Here is a 26065-nt window from a genome sequence, read left to right as displayed (position 1 = left end):
GGTAAATTGTCCGTTTAAAGACAAATTGGATGATTCCACCCATCCAGTTGGACTCTCGGAGGGTAATAGGGACCTTGGTAAAAATTTTGGCTATTTTTATTTACGGGCGAAAAGAAGTAAAAAAATTCCAAAATTAATCATTATATAATGCTGTTTGGAACCATAAATTATCATTATATGTTGTCATAAATGTTCTTGGTAGGCTTGAGTTAATGAAATCGGTGCAAGTTATAAACCGGTAAATTGATCGTTTAAAGGCAAATTGGTTGGTTCCACCCACTTAATTGGATTCCCAGAGGGTATTAGGGATCACGGTAAACATTTTGGAAAGTTTTATTTCCGGGCGAAAAAGGTTAAAAAATTCCAAAATTGAAATCCACGCTTTTTGAGAAATTTGGGATATTTCGAGGTCCGGTGTCGAAAAGTTTTTAGATTTAAGGGGATACATATTGGGGTCTTACAATGTCGTTTGGAATCGTATATGATTGTTATATGTTGTCATATATGTTTGCAGTAGGCATGAGTTAATTTAATCGGTGCAAGTTGTAACTGGTAAATTGGCCGTTTAAAGGCAAATAGGATGGTTTCACCCACCCAATGGGATTCCCGGAGAGTATTAGGGACCATGGTAAATATTTCGTCAATTTTTATTTCCTGGCGAAAAAAGTAAAAAAATTCCAAAATTGAAGGCTAATATATATCCACGCTTTTTAAGAAATTTTGGAGGTTTCGAGGCCCGGTGTCGAAAAACTTTAGATTTTAGGGGATACGTCTCGGGGTCATATAATGCCGTTTGGAATCATATATGATCATTATATGTTGTCATAAATGTTTGTGGTAGGCTTGAGTTAATGAAATCGGCACAAGTTGTAAACAGGTAAATAAGCCGTTTAAAGGCAAATTGGATGATTGCACCCTGCCAATTGGAATCCCGGGGGATATTAGAGACCATGGTAAACATTTTGGCAGTTTTTATTTTTGGGCGGAAAAAAGTCATAAAATTCAAAAAATGAAGGTTATATCCATGTTTTTTTGAGAATTTTTGTGAGTCTTCGGGGCCCGGTGTCGAAAAGTCTTGAAATTCTAGGGAATACATCTCGGGGAAATATAAAGTCATTTGGAACCATATATGATCATTATTTGTTGTCATACATTTTCGTGGTAGGCTTGAATTAATGAAATCGGTGTAAGTTGTAAACCGGTAAATTGGTCGTATAAAGGCAAATTGGATGGTTCCACCTAGCCAATTGGACTCCAGGAGGGTATTTGGGACCACGGTAAACATTTTGGTAATTTTTATATCAGGACGAAAAAAGTCAAAAAATTCCAAAATTGAAGGCTAATATCCATGCTTTTTTAGAAATTTCGAATTCAGGGCCCGGTGTCGAAATGCATTGAGATTTTAGGGGATACATGTCAAGGTCATATAATGCCGTTTGGAACCATATAAGATCATTATATGTTGTCATAAATGTTCGTGGTAACCTTGAGTTAATGAAATCGGTGCAAATTGTAAACCGGTAAATTGGTCGTTTAAAGGCAAATTGGATGGTTCCACCTAGCCAATTGGACTCCCGAAGGGTATTAGGGACCATGTTAAACATTTCGACAATTTTTATTTCCGGGTGAAAAAGAGTAAAAAAATTCCAAAATTGAAGGCTAATATCCATGCTTTTTGTGAAATTTTGGGGGTTTCGGGTAGAACTGTCAATCCGGGTAAACGGGTTGGGTTTGGGTCGGTAAGAGTAGGTTGGGTCAACTTGGGTTGGGTCAATTCGGTTAATTCCATATCCTATGTGGGTCGGGTTCGGATTGGGTCATGCTTGAGTCGGGTCATACTTCTTATCGGGCTTGGGTCGGGTTTAGGTTGGGTTACATTAGGGTTGGGTGAACAATAGGTCGGGTTTAATTTGGGTTAAAAGGGGTTAGGGTAATTCTCGGGTTTTTCAAGTCAATAATTTGCGGGTTAGAATCAGGTCGGGTCATTTTCGGGTTTGAGTCGTGTTTGGTTCAAGTCAATAATTTGCGGGTTATAATCAGGTCGGGTCATTCTCGGGTTCAAGTCGGGTTCGGTTCAAGTCAATAATTTGCGGGTTATAATCAGTTTGGGTCATTCCAAAGTCAGGTCATTCTCGACGTCAAGTCGTGTTATGTTCAAGTCAATAATTTGCAGGTTATAATCAGGTCGGGTAATTTCCAAGTCAGATCATATTCGGGTTCAACTAACTATAAAAAGATAATTATCATTTTTATCAAGCTAATTATTTCCTTTGACTATAATATATATGACAATATACTAGGGAACTATCGTTTATAATTTAGGAAGATAAATATCTCCTTTGACCATATAACAAATATATATTATATTTAACTCTTAAATTTGAGGATGATGCTTCTTTTCTTTTGCTGGCCTGGACCGACTTGGTCTCCCTAGACAAAATGCTTTGATCAACAATAATAAGGCGGTCTAAATTGCATTTAAGGTGATTTGAAATCGGGTCAGGAACAATTTGGGTTGAATTTACGTCGGGTCAATAACAAGTCGTGTTGATTTCGAGTCGTGTTAGTAACTGATCGGGTTGAATTTTCGGATCGGGTTAGTAATAGGTCTGGTAAAATTCGGGTCGGGTTAATAACAAATCGGGTTGAATTTGGGTCAGGTCAATAACAAGTCGGGTTGATTTCGGGTCGGGTTTGTAAAGGTTGGGTTAAATTCGGGTCGGGTTAATTAGGAACGGGTCGGGTTGAATTCAGGTCAGGTTAGTAATAAGTCGGGTTAAATTCGGGTTTTGACGGGTTAAAACGGGTTTGGCTCAATTTCGGTTCAGGTCAATAATTTACGGGTTACATTCGTGTAGGATCATTTCCAGGTCAGTTCATGTTTGGGTTCGGGTGTCACATACTCGGGTCAACTTGGGGCTAGGATGGTTTCAGGTCGGGTTTGGGTCACCATTTTTTCGGGTTCAGATGGATCGGTTAATAATCGAGTTTGAGTCGGTATTTCAGGTCGGGTCAACTTTTGACAGCTGTAGGCACATGTGTCAATTTATTACTTTAACCATTAATATTTTTATTTGTCTTGTAAAAATTTAGTACTATGAAAGAATGTATTATAATTTATAAAGCAAAACTTTGTACAATATAGTATAAAATCAAGTCAAAGTTAATATTTGAATAGTGTGAAATCAAACGTTTGCACTTATACAAATATGGAGTGTATATGTAAAAAAAAAAAAAAAAAAAAAAAAAAAAGCGGAGTGGGCTTAAGCACCAAAAAAAAATAAAAAATGGTGACCTTTATTGTAAGGGCATTGCGGCCCAATTCGTAAGAGCAAATTTGTAAGTCATACTCGATGCTCACACATCATTTTCGGCAATCGTCAATTAATCTAAATCACCTTTTGTTATACTTCTATTTAATGAGTGATGTAATCCCTTCATATAAATTCCTATTTTTCACATTTTTTTAATGCCAAATAATGTTTTCTTTTACCATTTAAAATTGGACCAACTTAAATATAGTGGATAAATAAATTGTGTGTTGTTGACGAATTCATATAAGAGAGTTGGTCAAAGGATTCAATCTCTCACAATCACAGTAATTACTAGAGTTTGCATGCTTAGTGCATCATTGACTCGCAACTCACTATGATTACGGGCCTATTCTGATAAACTAAACTAATAAATTGAGTTGAACTGAAGTGATTGGAGCTGAACTGAATCAAACTGAGCTGAACTGAACTGATTGGAGATGAACTGAATAAAACTGAGCTGAACTGAATTATTTACGAGAGAAGAAAATTAGGAACTGAACTGAACTGAACTGAAGTGATTGGAGCTGAACTAAACCGAAATGACGAACTGAAATTAAACTGAAGAGAACAGACCCTACGAGTACTACTATTCTACTATAGACCTATAGTGGTTGCAAGCTTGCAAAGTGTAAACTTGGTGACTTTAATGATTTTATTAAGTTATATTTGTAAAAATAATACGAGTACAAATTTAAATATAAAATAAAACACTAACGATTTTAAAATAAAAGAATAACTAGTTTTTGAACTCGAGCAACACTTTATGATTTGAGCTAAAGCTATTATGGATAACATAATTGAGACTTTATGTGTGTAATTCAAGGAATTTTGGTGGTCTTATGGATGACAGACATACACAATAAATGAACCGTTAATCTTATTATAATAACGCTTATTTATAAACTTTGTTCCATATACTTCCTCCGTTATAAGTTATGTACAACGATTAGACATTTTTCATCTCTACTTTATGTCAAATCGTTGCACATAACCTGTAACAGAGGTAGTATTTTAGTATAGATAGTGTTTGGTACGGTGTAGCCGTGTATGAACGCGGAAAAAGTAGTAGCGTTCTCCGAAATTACTAGTGAAAGCACTGAACTTTTTCCTTCTCCACCCCACCCAATCACTTATATTGTGCAACTTGCAAAACTTGATTATAAAAATTGACTAGTTAACTACTCATAGATTTTGATTTTAAGGTTGAATTTTGCTATCTTATAATCAATTCATCATACATACACAAAAATATACTACAATAATATGTATGCAAAAACATTGAAAAAGCTATGGCATCATCATCAACTATTACTAGTCTTAACCATGGCAGCATGGCTATTAGATATCTCCGCTGTGGCCGGGGTGCCACCCCGGCCGCGCATAGCGAAGCCAGGGTGTAACGATCGTTGCGGATTACGTTCCCTCACGAGGATCCGTTGGTGATCATCGCCACGGTGGCCAACCACGACGTCAGTAAGGTCCTTGTTGACGGTGGCAGCGGAGCAAACATTCTGTTCCGAAAGGCCTACAATCAAATCAAGCTGAAGCCCAAGCACCTTACGTCGGTACCCTACCCGGTATCCGGGTTCAACGGGGCTTCAACTTATCCAGATGGGAAGGTGACACTTCCTGTCACCATCGGCTGCGATGAGGCAGCCAGGAACGTCATGATTGAATTTTTGGTAATTGACGCTCCTTCAGTGTACAACGTGATTTTGGGGAGACCCATAATTCACGAGATCCAAGGGGTCGTCTCAACTTATCATCAGCTGATGATTTACGTCTCAGACGCCGGCTTCCCCGAAAGGATACAGGGCAACCAAAAGGACGCCCGAAGGTGCATCTACCTCAAACCATCCAATAGTCGCCCAGATGACAAGGATGAGGAGGAGAAAGAAAAAGAAAGAGAGCCGAGCACAAAAAAGCCGAAAGGCCTAAGTGCTTCGGCCCAAGGATCTGTACCTAGAGGTAAAGGGCCCGAAAGGGAAAAGGCTAGCTCTTCAGCTGAGCCGCAAGACTCAGAGAGCCAGCCGAAGAACAAAAAGACTGGGACACCTGCCGACATTGGCAGCAGGCCAGATTATGAAGAGTCCAGTCCATCAGCAATGGACATGGACCAACAGACTGAAACAGTTGAGTTGGTCGAAGGAGACGTTGAGAAATGTGTAACAATCGGGATGGACCTTGATCCGAACACCCGTTGTGAACTTATTCAGCTCCTTCGGGACAACAGAGATGTGTTTGCTTTCTCGGCAGCTGATATGCCCGGGATAAGTTCAGACCTCATCTCCCATAAGCTTAATGTTGACCCGACGTGTCGACCAGTTAAGCAAAAGAAGCGGAATTACTCCGCCAATAAGAACCGAGACATCGCAGCCGAGGTCAAAAAATTGTTGGAGGCAGGATTCATCGAACCTTGCCAATATCCAGAATGGCTGGCAAATGTGGTGATGGTTCAGAAGCCCAATGGTACCTGGAGGATGTGCGTTGACTTCACGGACCTAAATAAGGCTTGTCCAAAGGATTTCTATCCCTTGCCGAGGATCGATCAGCTAGTCGATTCGACAAGTGGCCATGCCTTGCTTATTTTCATGGACGCATTCTCGGGGTATCATCAGATCTTTATGCACCCCGACGATCGAGCAAAGACAGCATTCGTCACGAACGCTGGGGTGTACAATTACAAAATGATGCCCTTCAGATTGAAAAATGCGGGGGCAACCTATCAAAGGCTGGTGGATCAAGTTTTCGCCGATCAAAAGGGCCGAAACATGGAAGTCTATGTTGACGATTCGATCGTCAAAAGCAAAAAACCAGAGGACCATGTAAATGACCTGGCTGAAACTTTCGCCACCTTGAGAAAGCATCAAATGAAGCTGAATCCGAAGAAGTGTGTCTTCGGCGTGAAGTCAGGGAAATTCCTTGGGTTCATAGTCAGCAAAAGGGGGATTGATGCCAATCCCTCTGAAGTCAAAGCGGCGCTCGACCTTCCTGAGCCGAAAACGAAGCGGGATGTTCAGCGGCTCACCGGAAGAATGGCAGCCCTCTCGAGGTTCATTTCCAGAGCTTCGGATAAGGGGTTACCTTTCTTCAAAGCCCTGAAACTCCCGAAAACAAAAGAGCTCGTTTGGGAGGAAGAGCAAAAAGACGCCTTTAAACAGCTTCGGGAGCATCTGGATCAACTCCCAACGCTGGCTAGCCCAGCTGAAGGAGAAACTTTGTACCTATATGTGGCCGTTAGCCCAGCCACCATCAGCGCAGTATTTCTGAAGGAAGAAAGTAAAAGTCAGCAACCGATCTACTTCGTCAGTCATACACTGACGGATGCCGAGACTCGCTATCCTCTACTCGAGAAAGTTGCTTTCGCGGTAGTAGTAGCTGCTCGGAAGCTGAGGCCCTATTTTGATTGCCATCAGATAGTAGTCTTAACTGATCAGCCGTTGGAAAAAGTTCTCGGCAAGGTAGAAAAATCTGGTAGGCTAGCCAAGTGGGCTTTTGAGCTCACCGAATTCAGCATCAGCTACCGTCCGAGGGCTGCCATTAAGGCTCAAGCTCTAGCGGATTTCTTGGTCGAATGCTCATACCAAGAAGCGCTAGACAGTGAAAAGAAAGTCTGGACCGTGTTTACGGATGGATCTTCCACCGAAAACGGTTCGGGGGCAGGAGTAGTGATTACTTCTCCCGAAGGCAAATCCTTTGAGTATGCACTAAAGTTTTCTTTTAAGGCCTCGAACAATGAAGCCGAGTATGAGGCTGAAATCGCCGGCCTAGAATTGTGCATCTCCCTGGAAGTCGATCATGTCTGCCTAAAAACAGACTCTCAGCTAGTTGCATATCAGATCAGTGGCAGCTACGAGGCCAAAGAGCCCTCCATGATAGCTTATCTTGCCAAGATCAAATCAGTCATTGCAGAGCTGAAAACTTTTGAGGTTCAGCTGATCCCAAGGGGTCAGAATACTCAAGCCGATGCACTCTCCAACCTTGCTAGTTCATCTTTTACCGAGCTGAACAGATCTGTATATGTAGAAGTGCGTCGAGAGAGAAGTGTCGACGAAGCACCTGAAGTGTGCTGCGCTGACCCAGAGCCTAGTTGGATGGACCCCATCCTAGCTTTCAAGCTTCGGGGAGAAACTCCCGAAGATAAAGCTTTGGCCTCCAAGATGAAGAGAACCAACTCTAGGTTCATTGTCTTCAGGGGGGAACTTCTGAAAAAGTCCTTCTCAGCCCCATTGCTGAAATGCGTGGGACCAACAGATGCAGATTATATCCTACGGGAGATTCACCTCGGCATCTGTGGGAACCACATTGGGGGAAGAACCTTAGCCCACAAGGCATTGAGGGCTGGATATTACTGGCCCACCATGATCGCAGATGCTAAGGAGCTGGTCCGGAAATGCGAAAAATGTCAAAAATACGCTCCAGTTATCCATCAGCCAGCAAGGGATCTTCAGCCGATCCTTAATCCACTCCCGTTTGCCCAATGGGGACTGGATATACTAGGACCATTTCCAGAGGCTGTGTACCAAAAAAAAATGGTTGATAGTTGGAGTTGACTACTTCAGTAAATGGATCGAGGCCGAAGCAGCCTCGAACATTACAGAGCAAACTGTCAGAAAATTTATCTGGCAGAATATCATCACTCGATTTGGCATCCCGAGAGTATTTGTCTTCGATCATGGGAGGCAATTTGATAACTTACCGCTGAAGCGGTATACAGATCAGTTCGGCATCAAACTGGCATATTCAGCGGTATGCCACCCGCAAAGTAACGGACAAGCCGAAGCTGCAAATAAACAGATCTTAAATGCCCTCAAGAAGAGGGTGGAAGATCAAAAGTCCAAGTGGCTGGAGGAGCTCCCTGGAACCCTTTGGTCCCTTCGGACAACTGAAAAAGAGGCAACGGGCCACTCACCTTTTGAACTGGTGTATGGTGCCGAAGCCGTCCTTCCAGTGGAAATTGGCTCTGAGAGCCTTCGAGTGCACCACTTCTCGGCTGAGAATGAGCGACTGATGAGGGAATCTCTCGATTTCCTCGACGAAGTAAGAGACTCAGCCCGAGACAGAATGGCCGCCTATAAGCAGAGAATCAGCAAATTTTATAACCGAAGGGTCCATGCAAGGCCTCTCAAAATTGGAGACCTTGTCCTTCGGAATGCTGCTGCAGTTCAGAAAGGCCGAATCCATGGGAAACTCTCAGCTGCATGGGAAGGACCTTATGAAATCTATGATGAGCTTCAGCCAGGGAAATACCGACTTCTGCAGTTGGATGGAACTGAGTTGAAAAATCACTGGAACGCTGATGTACTGAAAAAATATCATGTGTAAACCCTTCGGGGCAGAACAATCTTTGTAAGTACATTTTGAACTAATGAAAGGCCTTGGAGCCGCCATTTATATAAATGTTTACAACTTTTTATCCTTTCAAAATTTTCTTTGTTCTATCTACTCTTTAAGGGTTTTTTATTCAGCCTCGTCTGAAACCTTCGCCTTCGGGTAACTGGGTTTCAGATTGCTGACAAAACTCGTCTTTTTAAAGAACACTGGTCTTTCAGCTGAAGTCAAACTTCAGTAAGACTTGTTCTCCAAAGACATGAGTCCATGGACAATTCTGGGATATTGCCTTAACTGAGCCTTGTATCCCAGAGAGCCATTATCCGAAACATTGCCTTAAGTTGGCCTTGTGTTTCGGGTATCCATTTTTCAAAGATAGACAGAAAATCAAGGATAACAGCAACAGTTGAAAATTGTTTAATCAGCCTCGTCTGAAACCTTCGCCTTCGGGTAACTGGGTTTCAGATTGCTGACAAAACTCGTCTTTTTAAAGAACACTGGTCTTTCAGCTGAAGTCAAACTTCAGTAAGACTTGTTCTCCAAAGACATGAGTCCATGGACAATTCTGGGATATTGCCTTAACTGAGCCTTGTATCCCAGAAAGCCATTATCCGAAACATTGCCTTCAGTTGGCCCTGTGTTTTGGATATGCATCTTTTTAAAGAACACAGGTCTTTCAGCTGAAGTCCAACTTCAGTAAGATTTGTTCTCCAAAGTCATGAGTCCATGGACAATTCTGGGATATTGCCTTAACTGAGCCTTGTATCCCAGAAAGCTAATATCCGAAGCATTGCCTTCAGTTGGCCCTGTGTTTCGGATATCCAATATTCAGCTGAAGTCAATCTTCAGTAAGACTTGTATTCCAGAAGCACTGCCTTCAGTTGGCCCTGAAGAAATTGTGTTTCGGATACCCATTTTAAAGAAGTGAAGAAATTGTTTATTTAGCTGAAGCCATACTTCAATTTCTGGGGGGGCAAGAAGCACTATCAGTGCAAGTTTATGTTCGGCAGAATGAAAGAAACAGTAAAGCATTCAAAAACAAAGCAGCTGAAAAAAAGAGCATCAAATTAATAATTTATGCTCAGAAATTGAGCTACAAGTTCAATTAAACTGTATCGGCAGCCGCCCACAAGCGGAAAATAACAGCTGCCGAAATACGTACATAAGCAAAAAAATAAACTGTTGTACGACAAGGCAAGCTGAAGCAAAAAACAAGGCAAAAAGTTCAGAAAGCGGCAAGTCTAAAGTTAAGCGCATGATGAACCGCAAGATTCTGAAGACGACTGCCCGAGTTCCTATGCTTCAGCCCGAGGATCAGACTGATCAGCGTTGTTGAGCCCCATGGTGGCCTCAGCCCCAACAGCAGTAGAAGCAGGCTTTGCACTCTGCCGAGCCTCCCTTTCCCTCTGTTCAGCCTCCAACTCCATTCTCTCAGCTTCCTCTTCGGCTTCCTCAGCCTTAAGAATTTCAGCTTCGACTGGAGTTGCATACTTCATATAAGGGTCTTCGGGATTCTGGACCCATTCAGCACATTTGGACCAGTCCAGCTTCGGCTCAGCATGAAGGCAGACTCTTCGGCATACTCTGAACCCGTTTCTGAAACCCATTTCATATTCTTCCTGGGTATAGACACGGACTTTGAGTAGAGCCTCAGCATCAGCCAGCTTCTTCTGGGTCTCCTCCAAGTCTTCCTTGGATTTCTTCAGCTCATCGGCGAGCTTGGAGGAGGAACCTTTCAGCTCATTCAGCTCCTGCTGAACTTGGGAAGCCTTTGTCTGAGCCTGGGCCACTTCTACTTTTTTGGCCATCAGTTGATCCTCAGCCTCATGGAGTTTAGCTCTCTGAGCTTCAGTAGCAGCAGCAGCCTCTGAGAGTTGGACATCCCTGGCCTGGAGCAGCTCTTCAGCAGCCATTCGGCTGGCTTCAAGAGCTTCTAGTCGTTGCTGCACTTCAGCTTGTGCAGCAGCTCCTTCCTGAATACGGCTCTCAACGGCAGCCTTGAATTTGGAGACGTCCACTCCCATGTGCTCCTGGAGGAATTTTTCCCCTTCCATCAGTGGGGGAAAAACTTCTTTCTCCATAGCGTCGCAGAAGGTTTTGAGGGCTTCAGCAGCTTTTTTCTCGTACTCCTCACCCTTCTGCTGCTTCTCTTCAGCTGCTGCTTGCTTCAGCTTAGCAAGCTTTAATTCCTCCTCAGCTACCTTCTTGTCGTGCTCGGCAGCATCTACCCTATCTTGTAGGGTATCTATCAGCTCTACAGTGAGAGTCTGATTGTGCACGAACTGAAAACAGGAGCACAAATTAAAAAAAATAAAGGTAAATAAAAATAGAGCTGAATTTTAGAGGAAATAAAGGCAAGGAAAATCACCTGCATCATCAGCAGTTGGTTAGACCTGGCTGGGTCAGGAACTGATCTGCTGGATTCGCCCATCCCAGCAGTGGCCTTCAGCGACCAGATTCTTGCCCTATCTACTTCGGACATGCCAGTAAAATCGCCGAAGTAGGCTGCAGCACCTTCACGGTTCTGACCCCATATGAGGTCCCAGATGTGATCTGGGATTGGAATTCGGGGGGCCGAAAAACCCATTTCTCCAGATTGCAGAGTCTGGAAAGAAGGAAAGGATGACGATGGAGCTTCTTTAGCTTTGGATGGCTCAGCATCATCCTTCTCAGAAGAGTCAATTACTATGACCTCTTCTTCTTCAGGGGTGAGGACGAAAGCCTCAACCTCTCTTGCAATGTCTGCCGTGAAACCCTCAGCACTAGGCATCACGGCATCCTTATTTTTGTGCTCAGCAGCACTCTCCTGAATTGCTTCTTGGACCCCTCCCTTAGATTCGGGAGTTCTCTGATCCACCTCCATCTCAGGAGGTGGCGGAGGGGTCTTTTGAGGTGATTGGGGTGGTGGCCGGGGAACCCTCGGCGATCCATTGCCTTCCTCGGGTTCCCTTATTTCAACGCCGATGGTCATCGGCCTCCGCTGAAAGTCATGAGGGCCGATGATGGCCATTCTTCGGCGCCTTTTCTGAAGAGGCTGCTCGTCCATGTCTGAGTCTGAAGACTCTTCTTGTATTTGGTCTTCGGGACGAACAGGGGCTTTCCCTTCTCTGTGTCTGTTATTCTCTTCAGACTGTAACAGACAGGGGGGAGGAAGAATGTGAGTACAAAAAAAAAAAAAAAAAAAAAAAAAGAAAAAAAGAAAAAAGAAGAAAGACAAAGTTAAGTCTGAAAGCTCACCGAGGTCTTCAGCAAAGCCTCGTCTTCTTCAGCTGCCCTAGCTGCAGCTTCTTCTTCAGCAGCTCTGGAGGACCCTTCTCCTCCTTCGCAAGCTTCGAGAACCCGTGCAACCTCTTCGGCTGTACGGGCAGCTTCAACTTCTTCGTCCAGCAGCTGAAACCAGGGGTCTCTCTTCTTCCACCAAGGCTTCTGCCTCTGATACAGAGCAACAGCCTCAATTTGGAAGTGGGAAGATTCTAGATGAACTTCCCTATGCCTCGGTTCAGTGATAGACGGGGCCCGATCAGTTACAACTCGTTCTCGGTTGACACCAAGACGAGCGTAGTTAATGCCAACGTTGGTCTCGTCCCGCTCTGAAAAAGAAAGGGGGAAAGGTCAGTTCAGATAGGTTGGCACAGCATAAAAAAGCGAAGCGAGAGAAGAAAAAGAGATAATTAAAAAGCCTCGGCCCCAGCCGAAGAAGCTTACCATCCTTAAACTTTCGGCTGAGGCCAAAAGTTGCTAGCATGTTCTCTTGGAAAACATAATGCGTATCGGGGAGCCAAGTCTCCGGATATGCTGCATTCGGCCGCTGCCCCCCCGGTTCGGCAGCTTGCCGAAGATATGTTGTTGATCAAGGTTCGGATCCGGCCCGTTATCTGCGGAGGGACCTAGACTTCCCATGTCGGGATCAGGCTCAGCAAGGTACCGGGGAGCGCTTAAGACGCAAGGGTGGCCCGGATCTGTGGGTGCCCTAACCCAAATCCATTGACCTCTCTAGTCCTTGTCTGAAGAGTCGTTCGGCCACATGGTTAGGTACTGGGGCCGGGACTCAATCCAGTACCACCCAGAACCATGGCTTCCGTGCCCACTTTGAATATTTGGCACTAGCCGATGAAGCTTTTTGAAGCAGTGCAGGTTCGGCACATACTTGAAGAACTTGCAGACCCATAAGTATGTCATCACCCTTCGGATGCTGGTGGGAGTTAACTGACATAGGGAGATATTGTAATGGATCAGCAAGTCTCGGACGAATACGTCCAAAGGGAACCTCAGCCCGTACTGAAGCTGTCTTGTGTACACCCCCACATACCCCGGGGGTGGACGATGGATTCTATCGGATGCCGCGGGCATTCGGCACCAATACCCATCAGCTTTAAAAATGCCGTAATGCAACTCAATTTGCTCGGCAAACCGATATTGTTCGGCATTCTCCACCCACCATGAGTAGGGGCGGTTCTTTATCATGGCCGAAGCTACTTCGGCATTCTCCCACTCTGAAAACCCGGGGAGGATATCCCAAAGTACAGCGGGAACTTCATCGTCCCGTCCAGAAGCGCTCGGCCCCTCCGTTCTCTGAGGAGGAGCCGAGGAAATTGGAGTCGCCCTAATCCCTTCAGCAGGGTCAGACTCTGGCCTTTGTCCATTCCAGGTCCCAATCCTGTTCCTAGGATCGGGAATTGGCCTTGCTCTTCTTGGAGCACGGGCTCTACCTCTAACTCCTCTTGCCATTGATTATTTCGAAGAAAAAAGTCGAAAAAAAGGGAAGGAGTTCGAATTCGAAGAAAAATAAACTGAAATCAAAGGAATTTACCTTAATCTGAAGCGAAAGTTGCCGATTTACGAGTTCGTAGTGGCAAGTCTCAGTTTCTAAGCTTAATGCTCGGGGAATTTGCGAAGTTTTGATGCGGGTTCTTGGTTTCTCTCGAGAATTCTGGGTTTGTGTTGGTGAATAAGTGAGGAGAGATGACGCGTCTCTGTTTATATCTCCAGGAATGGGATACGGGGAGTCCGCGTTTCAATTTCTCTTAAATACCCCACTAAGTAACCGTTAAACACACGACCTTGCGATTAAACTGCCCATTATCCGTCCAACTTCCACCATCATCCGCCTTAACCGTTGTTATCTCATTAATTACGGTTTAAATTCAAATTTTTGGATTAATTAAATCATTTACTTCCCTCCTTTTCTGAATTAAATCAAACCCGACCCGTCATCCTTCCAAATCGGGTCTGGGGGGCAAGTTGTTTGGGTCCAATTTAGTCCAATTGGGCCTAGGCATTAAATGATCCAATTAAAAGCCCAAGGTCAAGGTTCAACTCTCCAATTGTGCTAAAGTCAAAGGTCAGCCCTCAAAGCAAGCCAATTGGGCTAAGGCCCAACCTCTCCATGTATGAAGAGGTATAAAAGCCATCAATATTCATACATTCAGATGATTGATAGATTCATATATTCTCATATATTCAAGCAAAGCCTCAAGCAACTAATTCTCTTGCATAGTGTTCTCTTTCTACTCATTGTACTGACTTTAGCATCGGAGGGGCCTTCCTCGGCAACACCCCCGAGGCTAGTTTACGTGTGTTTACTGTGCAGGAAACCTTCGGCCCAGCATAACTTGGACCGAATCCAGTCTTCTCCGTTTCAGCGGACCTTCGGCAAGGTCCCATTGTTTTCACCCGAAACAATATATGTATTAATTCTATCTAATTCCTATTTTTAATTTTTCTCTTTAGTTACGTTTTGATTTTTTCATTTGGATAGTTGATATGAGCTACTAAAGATTAGATATATAAGCATTACTAAATTAACAAGTACATATATACATTGTGCATTTGTGCAGGACTAGGCATTAGCATTGTACTAGTACTTGCACTAGTCGGCGTATATTGGTTGTACCATGTACATAAACAAAGAAGAAACAATAGAATCAAAGCTAAAAACTTTGAAAGAAATGGTGGTCTATTATTGAAGCAACAAATGTCTTCGGAAGACAACAATGTTGAGAAAACAAGAATTCTAACTTCAGATGACCTCGAAAAGGCAACTGATCAATACAATGTAAATCGAATAGTAGGCGAAGGAGGGCAAGGTACCGTCTACAAGGGCATGTTAAATGATGGAAAACTCGTCGCTATAAAGAAGTCCAAGAAAGTAGATGAAGGCCAATTGAACGTATTCATCAACGAGTTGGTAATTCTATCTCAAATTAATCACAGAAATGTGGTTAAGCTTATAGGATGTTGCTTGGAAACAGAGGTTCCTATGTTAGTTTATGAATATGTGTCGAATGGGACTCTTTCGCAAAACATACATGCTTTGAAAGAAGAGTTTCCTATCACTTGGGAAATGCGGTTACATATAGCCAGACATAGCAAATGCTCTTGCATATTTGCATTCGTCGTACTTAATACCTATTGTTTGGGTCCAATTTAGTCAAAATTGGGCCTGAGCACTAAATGATCCAATTAAAAGCCCAAGGTCAAGGTTCAACTCTCCAATTGCTCAAAAGTCAAAAGTCAGCCCACAAAGTAAGCCAATTGGGCTAAAGCCCAACCTCTCCAAATATGATGAGGTATAAAAGCCCTCATATTAACACATTCAAGGAGAGAGTCAGATTCTTACATCAGACATCTCATAACATCACATACGAGATCATACACTATCAGACACATTGTCACTTGCATTATCTCATACACCGATTATTGCAATTCATATGCTCATTCTTGCATTGAGAAATACTCCACAAAAGCCTCAAGCTACAAACTCTCTTGCATAGTGTCTTCCTTTTTACACATTGTACTGACTTTAGCATCGGAGGGGCCTTCCTCGGAAACACCCCCGAGGCTAGTTTACGTGTGTTCACTGTGCAGGAAACCTTCGGCCCAACACAGCTTGGATCGAATCCAGTCTTCTCCATTTTAGTGGACCTTCGGCAAGGTCCCATTGTTTTCAACCGAAACAATTTGGCGCCGTCTGTGGGGAAGACTTTCAAAAATCTTTAAGCCAAATTCCTAACCAAGATCATCTTGCAATTATCTTAGCAGCCATGGCTAAGAACCGCAAGAGCAAAAGCCTCCGTCAAGGAGCGGGCGAAAAGCCTAAAACCCCTACACCATCGCCCTCGCCGGACCGGAACTCTCCCAAGGGTGCCGGCTCGGGGGGAGGATCACACAAGGAGGATTCCCTATCTCCTATAATGCATGACTCCCAATATAGGCCGGACCACTCTCGGTCTAGCAGGGGTCAGTCTGATCATAGGACATATTCGGTGTCCCAAAGCCAACCATCGGCTGCACGGCCTCATTACCACACTCGGCCGGGGACCCCTTTGACGGGGCCCAGTTCGGAGGAGGTGGCAAGAGCGCTGGCAGTACTCATGGAGGCAATGAGGGCACAGAATATGCCACCGCCTCGTGATCGAACTCCTCCGCATACCCGGCATCAGCGGAGGAAGTTAGACCATGACGGTGGGAAGCTTCCTTCCTTCCGGGAACTGGAAGAGTGGGAGGAGGATTCTTGGAAAAATGAAAAACAGAGGAAGAAGAACTCTCAATTATTTAAAGGATCCTCATCCTCAAGACCAGCAGCGCATAAGAGCAGCAGCTCAGCTTCTCGGCCAGAATCTACTCGCCGGGAACCTGAGACTGCTCGCAGAAGCGTCCTTGACCGACTCGGCGGCCAGGAACCGAGCGTGCGTAGTCGCCTCACGTTCCCTGCAGCCGAGGCCCAGACTTCCCAGCCAGGGACGAAAACCACTCCTACCTCTCTGAGAGGGCGGAGCGCGGTCCCTTCGGCCAGGAACAAGGGCAAGGCCATTATGCTTCCCGCTAGTTCACCATTCGAGCAATGGATACTAGAAGAGCGCGTACCCACGGTTAAAATACCGTCGCATATCACATATGACGGGACCACGGATCCGAAGGACCACGTGGCCTCGTATGAGGCTCATATGCATCTTTGCCCCAGATCCGAGGCAACTTGGTGCAAATATTTCCCAACCACTCTCAAGGGGGTCGCGCAAGCGTGGATCTCCAAGGGAGTAAGGCAAGGCTCCATAACAGGTTGGGATGATCTGTCCTCCAAGTTCAGGAGCAAGTTTTCCACGGCAAACCGCCGAGAAAAGACTACCGCAGAGCTCATGGGTCTGCAACAGGGGGAAACCGAAAGCCTCCGAGACTACCTGACCCGTTTCAGTAACGAGTCATCAAGCGTCTCTCAGCTGGACCAGGGGCTAGCTGTTTTTGCAATGCAGAATGGCCTTCAGCCAGGAAAATTCCTAGACTTCATGGTCATGCATACCCCGCAGACCTTGGAGGAAGCTCTTAGTGCTTCGGATAAGTTCATCCGAGCCGAAGAATGGAATAAAGCAAAAACCCAACCTCAATCCGGGGGAGGGAAACAGAGGCAAATACCCTTGTCTGAAGGCCAAAGCCATAAGGCAAAGGGAAAATCAAAGGCCTCGGAGCCATCTTCGGCCAGCGACCTAAAGAAGGACAGGTTTGCCTCATACACAGGCAGATACGAGTCCTACACTCCGCTCTCTCTTCCACGCGCCAAAATTTACAGTGTGACGAAGGAGGAGCAGAGTTACCGAAAGCCGAGACCACTCCCAGAGTGGTATCAGCGAAAAAATAAAAATCAGTGGTGTGAGTTCCACGAGTCTTCGGGCCACAACACTGAAGAGTGTATCCAGCTGAAGGACCAGATAGAAGACATGGTCCGGAAGGGATACTTGAAAAAATACATCGCGGATCACCGCGAGAAAAAAGAATCCGAAAGGTTAGCAAAGGACCCTCGGCAGGACCTTGATTTCCCCCGGAAAAACAGTAAAAAACCGGAGGGGAAATTCCCTCCGATCAATGTTATCTCGGGAGGAATATACTCTCGGAGGGAGCACAAGCGTCACCTTAGAGCTTTGACTCACCAGGTGAACAACGCTGACATTCAATCTCCCCAGTCGCCGGTGCCGAACATGACGTTCACAGCCGCCGACTGCCGGGGGATTACGTTCCCTCACGAGGATCCGTTGGTGATCATCGCCACGGTGGCCAACCACGACGTCAGTAAGGTCCTTGTTGACGGTGGCAGCGGAGCAAACATTCTGTTCCGAAAGGCCTACAACCAAATTAAGCTGAAGCCCAAGCACCTTACGCCGGTACCCTATCCGGTATCCGGGTTCAATGGGGCTTCAACTTATCCAGATGGGAAGGTGACACTTCCTGTCACCATCGGTTGCGATGAGGCAGCCCGGAACGTCATGATTGAGTTTTTGGTCATCGACGCTCCTTCAGTGTACAACGTGATTTTGGGGAGACCCATAATTCACGAGATCCAAGGGGTCGTCTCAACTTATCATCAGCTGATGATTTATGTCTCAGACGCCGGCTTCCCCGAAAGGATACAGGGCAACCAAAAGGACGCCCGAAGGTGCAACTACCTCAAGCCATCCAGTAGTCGCCCAGATAACGACAAGGATGAGGAGGAGAAAGAAAAAGAAAGAGAGCCGAGCACAAAAAAGCCGAAAGGCCTAAGTGCTTCGGCCCAAGGATCAGTGCCCAGAGAAAAAGGTCCCGAAAGGGAAAAGGTTGACTCTTCATCTGAGCCGAAAGACTCAGAGAGCCAGCCGAAGAACACAAAGACTGGGACACCTGCTGACATTGGCAGCAGACCAGATTCTGAAGAGTCCAGTCCATCAGCAATGGACATGGACCAACAGACTGAAACAGCAGAGTTGGCCGAAGGAGATGCTGAGAAATGTGTAACAATCGGGATGGACCTTGATCCTAACACCCGTTGTGAACTTATTCAGCTCCTGCGGGATAACAGAGATGTGTTTGCTTTCTCGGCAGCTGATATGCCCGGGATAAGTTCAGACCTCATCTCCCATAACTGAAGGGTCCATGCAAGGCCTCTCAAAATTGGGGATCTTGTCCTTCGGAATGCTGCTGCAGTTCAGAAAGGCCGAATCCATGGGAAGCTCTCAGCTACATGGGAGGGACCTTATGAAATTTATGATGAGCTTCAGCCAGGGACATACCGACTTCGGCAGTTGGATGGAACTGAGTTGAAGAATCACTGGAATGCTGATGTACTGAAAAAATACCATGTGTAAACCCTTCGGGGCAGAACAATCTTTGTAAGTACATTTTGAACTAATGACAGGCCTTGGAGCCGCCATTTATATAAAATTTACAACTGTTTATCCTTTCAAAATTTTCTTTGTTCTATCTACTCTTTGAGGGTTTTTTATTCAGCCTCGTCTGAAGCCTTCGCCTTCGGGTAACTGGGTTTCAGATTGCTGACAAAACCTGTCTTTTTAAAGAACACTGGTCTTTCAGCTGAAGTCAAACTTCAGTAAGACTTGTTCTCCAAAGACATGAGTCCATGGACAATTCTGGGATATTGCCTTAACTGAGCCTTGTATCCCAGAGAGCCATTATCCGAAACATTGCCTTAAGTTGGCCCTGTGTTTCGGGTATCCATTTTTCAAAGATAGCCAGAAAATCAAGGATAACAGCAACAGTTGAAAATTTTTAAATCAGCCTCGTCTGAAACCTTCGCCTTCGGGTAACTGGGTTTCAGATGGCTTACAAAACTCAGTCTTTTTAAAGAACACTGGTCTTTCAGCTGAAGTCAAACTTCAGTAAGACTTGTTCTCCAAAGACATGAGTCCATGGACAATTCTGGGATATTGCCTTAACTGAGCCTTGTATCCCAGAGAGCCATTATCCGAAACATTGCCTTAAGTTGGCCCTGTGTTTCGGGTATCCATTTTTCAAAGATAGACAGAAAATCAAGGATAACAGCCTTTTTAAATCAGCCTCGTCTGAAACCTTCGCCTTCGGGTAACTGGGTTTCAGATGGCTTACAAAACTCAGTCTTTTTAAAGAACACTGGTCCTTCAGCTGAAATCAAACATCAGTAAGACCTGTTCTCCAAAGACATGAGTCCATGGACAATCCTGGGATATTGCCTTAACTGAGCCTTGTATCCCAGAGAGCCATTATCCGAAACATTGCCTTAAGTTGGCCCTGTGTTTCGGATATACGTCTTCTTTAAGAACGCTGGTCTTTCAGCTGAAGTCAAATTTCAGTAAGACTTGTTCTAAAGAGGTTAGTCCCAGAAAGCTAATATCCCAAGCATTGCCTTCAGTTGGCCCTGTGTTTCGGATATCCAACTTTCAGACAATCTTCAGTAAGACTTGTATCCCAGAAGCATTGCCTTCAGTTGGCCCTGTGTTTCGGATATCCAACTTTCAGACAGTCAATCTTCAGTAAGACTTGTATCCCAGAAGCATTGCCTTAAGTTGGCCCTGTGTTTCGGATATCTATTTTGAAGAAGTTCAGAAATTGCTTATTCAACTAAAGTCATACTTCAATTTCTGTGGGGGCAAGAAGCACGCAGTGCAGCTATGTTCGGCAGAGTTGAAGAAAAGAAACAGTAAAGCATTCAAAAATAAAGCAACTGAAGAAAAAATTTTTGAGCTACAAGTTCAATAATTCAGTATCGGCAGCCGCCCACAAGCGGAAAATAACAGCTGCCGAAATACGTACATAAGCAAAAAAATAAAACTGCTGTACGACAAGGCAAGCTGAAGCAAAAAACAAGGCAAAAAACTCAGAAAGCGGCAAGTCTAAAGTTAAGCACATGATGAACCGCAAGATTCTGAAGACGACTGCCCGAGTTCCTATGCTTCAGCCGGGGGATCAGACTGATCAGCGTTGAGTCCCATGGTGGCCTCAGCCCCAACAGCCGAAGAGGCGGGCTTTGCATTTTGCCGAGCCTCCCTTTCCCTCTGCTCAGCTTCCAACTCCAGTCTTTCAGCTTCCTCTTCGGCTTCCTCAGCCTTAAGAATTTCAGCTTCAGCTGGAGTTGCATACTTCATGTGAGGGTCTTCGGGATTCTGGACCCACTCAGCACATTTAGACCAGTCCAGCTTCGGCTCAGCATGAAGGCAGAGTCTTCGGCATACTCGGAATCCGTTTTGGAAACCCATCTCATATTCCTCTTGGGTGTAAAACACGGACTTTGAGTAAAGCCTCAGCATCAGCCAGCTTCTTCTGGGTCTCCTCCAAGTCTTCCTTGGATTTCTTCAGCTCATCAGCGACCTTGGAGGAGGAACCCTTCAGCTCACTCAGCTCTTGTTGAATTTGGAAAGCCTTTGTCTGAGCTTGGGCCACTTCAACTTTCTGGATCAGCAGTTGATCCTCAGCCTCTTGGAATTTAGCTCTTTGAGCTTCAGCAGCAGCAGCAGCCTCTGAGAGTTGGACGTCTTTGGCCAAGAGCAACTCTTCAGCAGCCATTCGGCTGGCTTCAAGAGCCTCTAGACGCTGCTGCACTTCAGCTTGTGCAGCAGTTCCTTCTTGAATTCGGCTCTCAATAGCAGCCTTGAATTTGGAGACGTCCACTCCCATATGCTCCTGGAGGAATTTTTCCCCTTCCATCAGTGGGGGAAAAACCTCCATCTCCATAGCATCGCAGAAGGTTTTCAGAGCTTCGGCAGCTTTTTTACCGTACTCCTCAACCTCCTGCTGCTTCTCTTCAGCTGCTGCTTGCTTCAGCTTAGCAAGCTTAACTTCCTCTTCAGCCACCTTCCTTTCGTGCACAGCAGCGTCTACCCTATCTTGTAGGGTATCAATCAGCTCTACAGTGAGAGTCTGATTGTGCACGAACTGAAAACAGGAAGACAAAAAAAAAATAAGTAATAAGAAAAAAAAAATAGAGCTGAATTTCGGAGGAAATGAAGGAAAATTACCTGCATCATCAGCAGTTGGTTAGACCTGGCTGGGTCAGGAACTGATCTACTGGATTCGCCCATCCCAGCAGTGGCCTTCAGCGACCAGATCCTTGCCCTGTCTACTTCGGACATGCCAGCAAAATTGCCGAAGTAGGCTGCAGCTCCTTCTCGGTTTTGACCCCATATGAGGTCCCAGATGTGATCTGGGATTGGAATTCGGGGGGCCGAGAAACCCATTTCTCCAGAATGCAGAGTCTGGAAAGAAGGGAAGGACGACGATGGAGCTTGATTAGCTTTGGTTGTCTCAGCATCATCCTTCTCAGAGGAGTCAAGTACTATGACCTCCTCTTCTTCAGGGGTGAGGACGAAAGCCTCAACCTCTCTGGCGATATCTGCCGTGAAGCCTTCAGCACTTGACATCACGGCATCTTTATTTTCGTGCTCAGCAGCACTCTCCTTGGTTTCTTCTTGGACCCCTCCCTTAGGTTCGGGAGTTCTCTGATCCACCTCCATCTCAGGAGGTGGCGGAGGGGTCTTTTGAGGAGATTGGGGTGTTGGCTGGGGAACCCTCGGCGATCCATTGCCTTCCTCAGGTTCCCTTATTGCGACGCCGATGGTCATCGGCCTCTGCTGAAAATCATGAGGGCCGATGATGGCCATCCTTCGGCGCCTTTTCAGAAGGGGCTGCTCGTCCATATCTGAGTCTGAAGACTCTTGTATTTGATCTTCGGGACGAACAGGAGCTTTGCCTTCTCTGTGTCTGTTACTCTCTTCAGACTGTAACAGACAGGGGGGAAGAAGAGTGTGAGTAAAAAAAAAAAAAAAAAAAAAAAAAAAAAAAAAAAAGAAAAGAAAAAAGTTGTCTGAAAGCTCACCGAGGTTTTCAGCAAAGCCTCGTCTTCTTCAGCTGCTCTAGCAGCAGCTTCGGCTTCAGCAGCTCTGGAGGACCCTTCTCCTCCTTCACAAGCCTCAAGTACCCGTGCAACCTCTTCGGCTGTGCGGGCAGCTTCAGCTTCCTCGTTCAGCAGCTGAAACCAAGGGTCTCTCTTCTTCCACCAAGGCTTCTGCCTCTGATACAGAGCAACAGCCTCAATTTGGAAGTGGGAAGAGTCCAGATGAACTTCCCTATGCCTCGGCTCAGTGATAGACGGGGCCCGTTCAGTTACAACTCGCTCTCGGTTAACACCAAGACGAGCGTAGTTAATACCAACGTTGGTCTCGTCCCGCTCTGAAAAAAGGAAAGGGAAAAAGTTTAGCTCAGATATGTTGGCACAGCATAAAAAAGCAAAGCGAGAGAAGAAAAAGAGGTAGTTAAAAGCCTCGGCCCCAGCCGAAGAAGCTTACCATCCTTAAACTTTCGGCTGAGGCCAACAGCTGCTAGCATATTCTCTTGGAAAACGTAATGCGTATCGGGGAGCCAAGTCTCCGGGATATGCTGCATTCGACCACTCCCCCCCGGGTTCGGCAGCTTGCCGAAGATATGTTGCTGATCCAGGTTCGGATCCGCCCCGTTATCTGCGGGGGGACCTAAACTTCCCATTTCGGGATCAGGCTCAGCTAAGTACCGGGGAGCGCTGAAGACGCAAGGGTGGCCCGGATCTATGGGTGCCCTAACCCAAATCCATTGACCTCTCCAGTCCTTGTCTGAAGAGTCATTTGGCCACATGGTCAAGTATTGGGGCCGGGACTCAATCCGATACCACCCAGAACCATGGCTTCCGTGCCCACTCTGAATATTTGGCACTAGCCGATGGAGCTTTCTGAAGCAGTGCAGGTTCGGCACGTATCTGAAGAACTTGCAGACCCATAAGTATGTCATCACCCTTCGGATGCTGGTGGGGGTTAGCTGACATAGGGAAATGTTGTAATGGATCAGCAAGTCTCGGACGAAAATGTCCAAAGGGAACCTCAGCCCATACTGAAGCTGTCTCGTGTACACCCCCACATACCCCGGGGGTGGACGATGGATTCTATCGGATGCTGAGGGCATTCGGCACCAATATCCATCAGCTTCAAAAATGCCGTAGTGCAACTCAATTTGCTCAGCAAATCGATATTGATCGGCGTTCTCTACCCACCATGAGTAGGGGCGGTTCTTTATCATGGCCGAAGCGACTTCGGCATTCTCCCACTCTGAAAACCCAGGGAGGATATCCCAAAGGACAGCGGGAATTTCATCGTCCCGTCCAGAAGCACTCGGCTCACCCGTTCTTTGAGGAGGAGCCGAGGAAAGGGGAGTCGCCCTAATCCCTTCAGCATGGTCAGACTCCGGCCTTCGACCATTCCAGGTCCCAATCCTATTCCTAGGATCGGGAATCGGCCTTGCTCTTCTTGGAGCACGGGCTCTACCTCTAACTCCTCTTGCCATGGACTATTTCGAAGAGAAAAGTCGAAAGAAGAGGGGAAGGAGTTCGAATTCGAAGAAAAATAAACTGAAATCAAAGGAATTTACCTAATCTGAAGCGAAAGTTGCCGATTTACGAGTTCGTAGTGGCAAGTCTCAGCTTCTAAGCTCAATGCTCGGGGGAATTTGCGAAGTTTTGATACGGATTCTTGGATTCTCTCTCGAAGAATTCTGGGTTTGTGTTGGTGAATCAGTGAGGAGAATGACGCGCCTCTGTTTATATCTCCAGGTACGGGATACGAAGAGTCTGTGCTTTAATTTCTCTTAAGTACCCACTAAGTAACCATTAAACACATGTCTTGTGATTAAACCGCCCATTATCCGTCCAACTTCCGCAAATCATTAACCGTTGTTATCTCATTAATTACGGTTTAAATTCAAATTTTTGGATCAATTAAATCATTTACTTCCCTCCTTTTCTGAGTTAAATCAAACCCGACCCGTCATTCTTCCGAATCGGGTCTGGGGGGCAAGTTGTTTGGGTCCAATTTAGTCAAAATTGGGCCTGAGCACTAAATGATCCAATTAAAAGCCCAAGGTCAAGGTTCAACTCTCCAATTGCTCAAAAGTCAAAAGTCAGCCCACAAAGTAAGCCAATTGGGCTAAAGCCCAACCTCTCCAAATATGATGAGGTATAAAAGCCCTCATATTAACACATTCAAGGAGAGAGTCAGATTCTTACATCAGACATCTCATAACATCACATACGAGATCATACACTATCAGACACATTGTCACTTGCATTATCTCATACACCGATTATTGCAATTCATATGCTCATTCTTGCATTGAGAAATACTCCACAAAAGCCTCAAGCTACAAACTCTCTTGCATAGTGTCTTCCTTTTTACACATTGTACTGACTTTAGCATCGGAGGGGCCTTCCTCGGAAACACCCCCGAGGCTAGTTTACGTGTGTTCACTGTGCAGGAAACCTTCGGCCCAACACAGCTTGGATCGAATCCAGTCTTCTCCATTTTAGTGGACCTTCGGCAAGGTCCCATTGTTTTCAACCGAAACACCTATATTTCATCGCGACATCAAGTCTTCCAACATACTCTTGGATAACAAATACAGAGCAAAATTATCAGATTTTGGGATATCGAAGTCAATTGGTGTTGATCAAACTCATGTCACAACTCGTGTTGTAGGTACGTTTGGTTATTTGGATCCAGGGTACTTTCAGTCCAACCAATTCACCGATAAGAGTGATGTTTATAGTTTTGGAGTGGTACTAGTCGAGTTGTTGAGTGGACAAAAGGCGAATGCTTTGATTGATGATGAACAAAGGGGTCTAGTAGTATGGTTTGTTGAACACATGGGAGATTCTTTACTATATGACATATTAGATGGTCGAGTCAAAAGAGAAGGAAGAGAAGAGGAAATAATGCTTGTTGCTCAACTTGCAAAAAGATGTGTAAACTTGGATGGAAAGAGAAGACCGGCTATGAAAGAAGTCGCGGCTGAACTAGAGACTATAAGATCATCTTTGCAACATGGATTGTCAAAGAACCAATCAATCTCAAGCAATGAAGAAGATGAAGCACAAATAACATATTCTTCGATTGACATGAGTTTAGATAATACAATAGAAGAACAACATTTATTTTCCAGATTCCATTGAAAGAAGGGATTATGTGTTTGTTTCATGTGGTATACTTGTGTATGTGAGTGTATATACATATATAGAGCAATAAAACCTAACTAATTTTTCATAATATATATTGACATTGTGTATAACTCTGTATTAGAAAGTCTATCGATCATTATCACTTATTACCACCTATCTAACATACCATAGTTAAGGGTGTCTTGAAAGTGTTTATACTTGTACTATCTTCGATTTTTTTTAGTTGCAACTTTGGAATATTTTATGTCTCTCAAATAATATCCCAAAGTTGTAATTAAAAAAAATCGAAGGTAGTATAATTTTTAACTTAATTTTACATGATATTTCATTTTAAAAGGAATAGACGGAGTAAGAAGTGGTCGGTTATTTAGTGACTAAAGAGTACTTCAAAGTCTTCTCTATATGTCATCTGATTTTATGCCTAAATCACTATCAGTTGATTTTAGGAGTAAATTGAAAGACTTGTTCAATGCAAAAGTTTGAAGAGGTCAGCCTAATGGTGAATATGAAGCTATTTTGGAACTAATGGTTGAATGTGAAGCTTTTTTTGGAATTTTCTATTCCATCCTAGCATGTTGAATTGTTGGAAATCAAGAGTCAAAATATATTTTGGACACAATCTCTTTAATTTGAATGTCACTATTTTTCCCCC

The 26065-nt window shown here is 44.9% G+C and overlaps 1 pseudogene; it reads left to right on the top strand.

Annotated features, from left to right (window-relative positions):
- Window positions 1–462: 462 nt before the first annotated feature.
- On the top strand, window positions 463–25503 carry LOC110691081 (annotated as a pseudogene).
- The last annotated feature ends 562 nt before the right edge of the window (window positions 25504–26065 follow it).

The sequence above is a fragment of the Chenopodium quinoa genome, unplaced genomic scaffold (genome assembly GCF_001683475.1).
Source record: "Chenopodium quinoa cultivar QQ74 unplaced genomic scaffold, ASM168347v1, whole genome shotgun sequence".
NCBI classification, from domain to species: Eukaryota; Viridiplantae; Streptophyta; class Magnoliopsida; order Caryophyllales; family Amaranthaceae; genus Chenopodium; species Chenopodium quinoa.
This window is presented reverse-complemented; position numbering and strand designations above follow the sequence as displayed.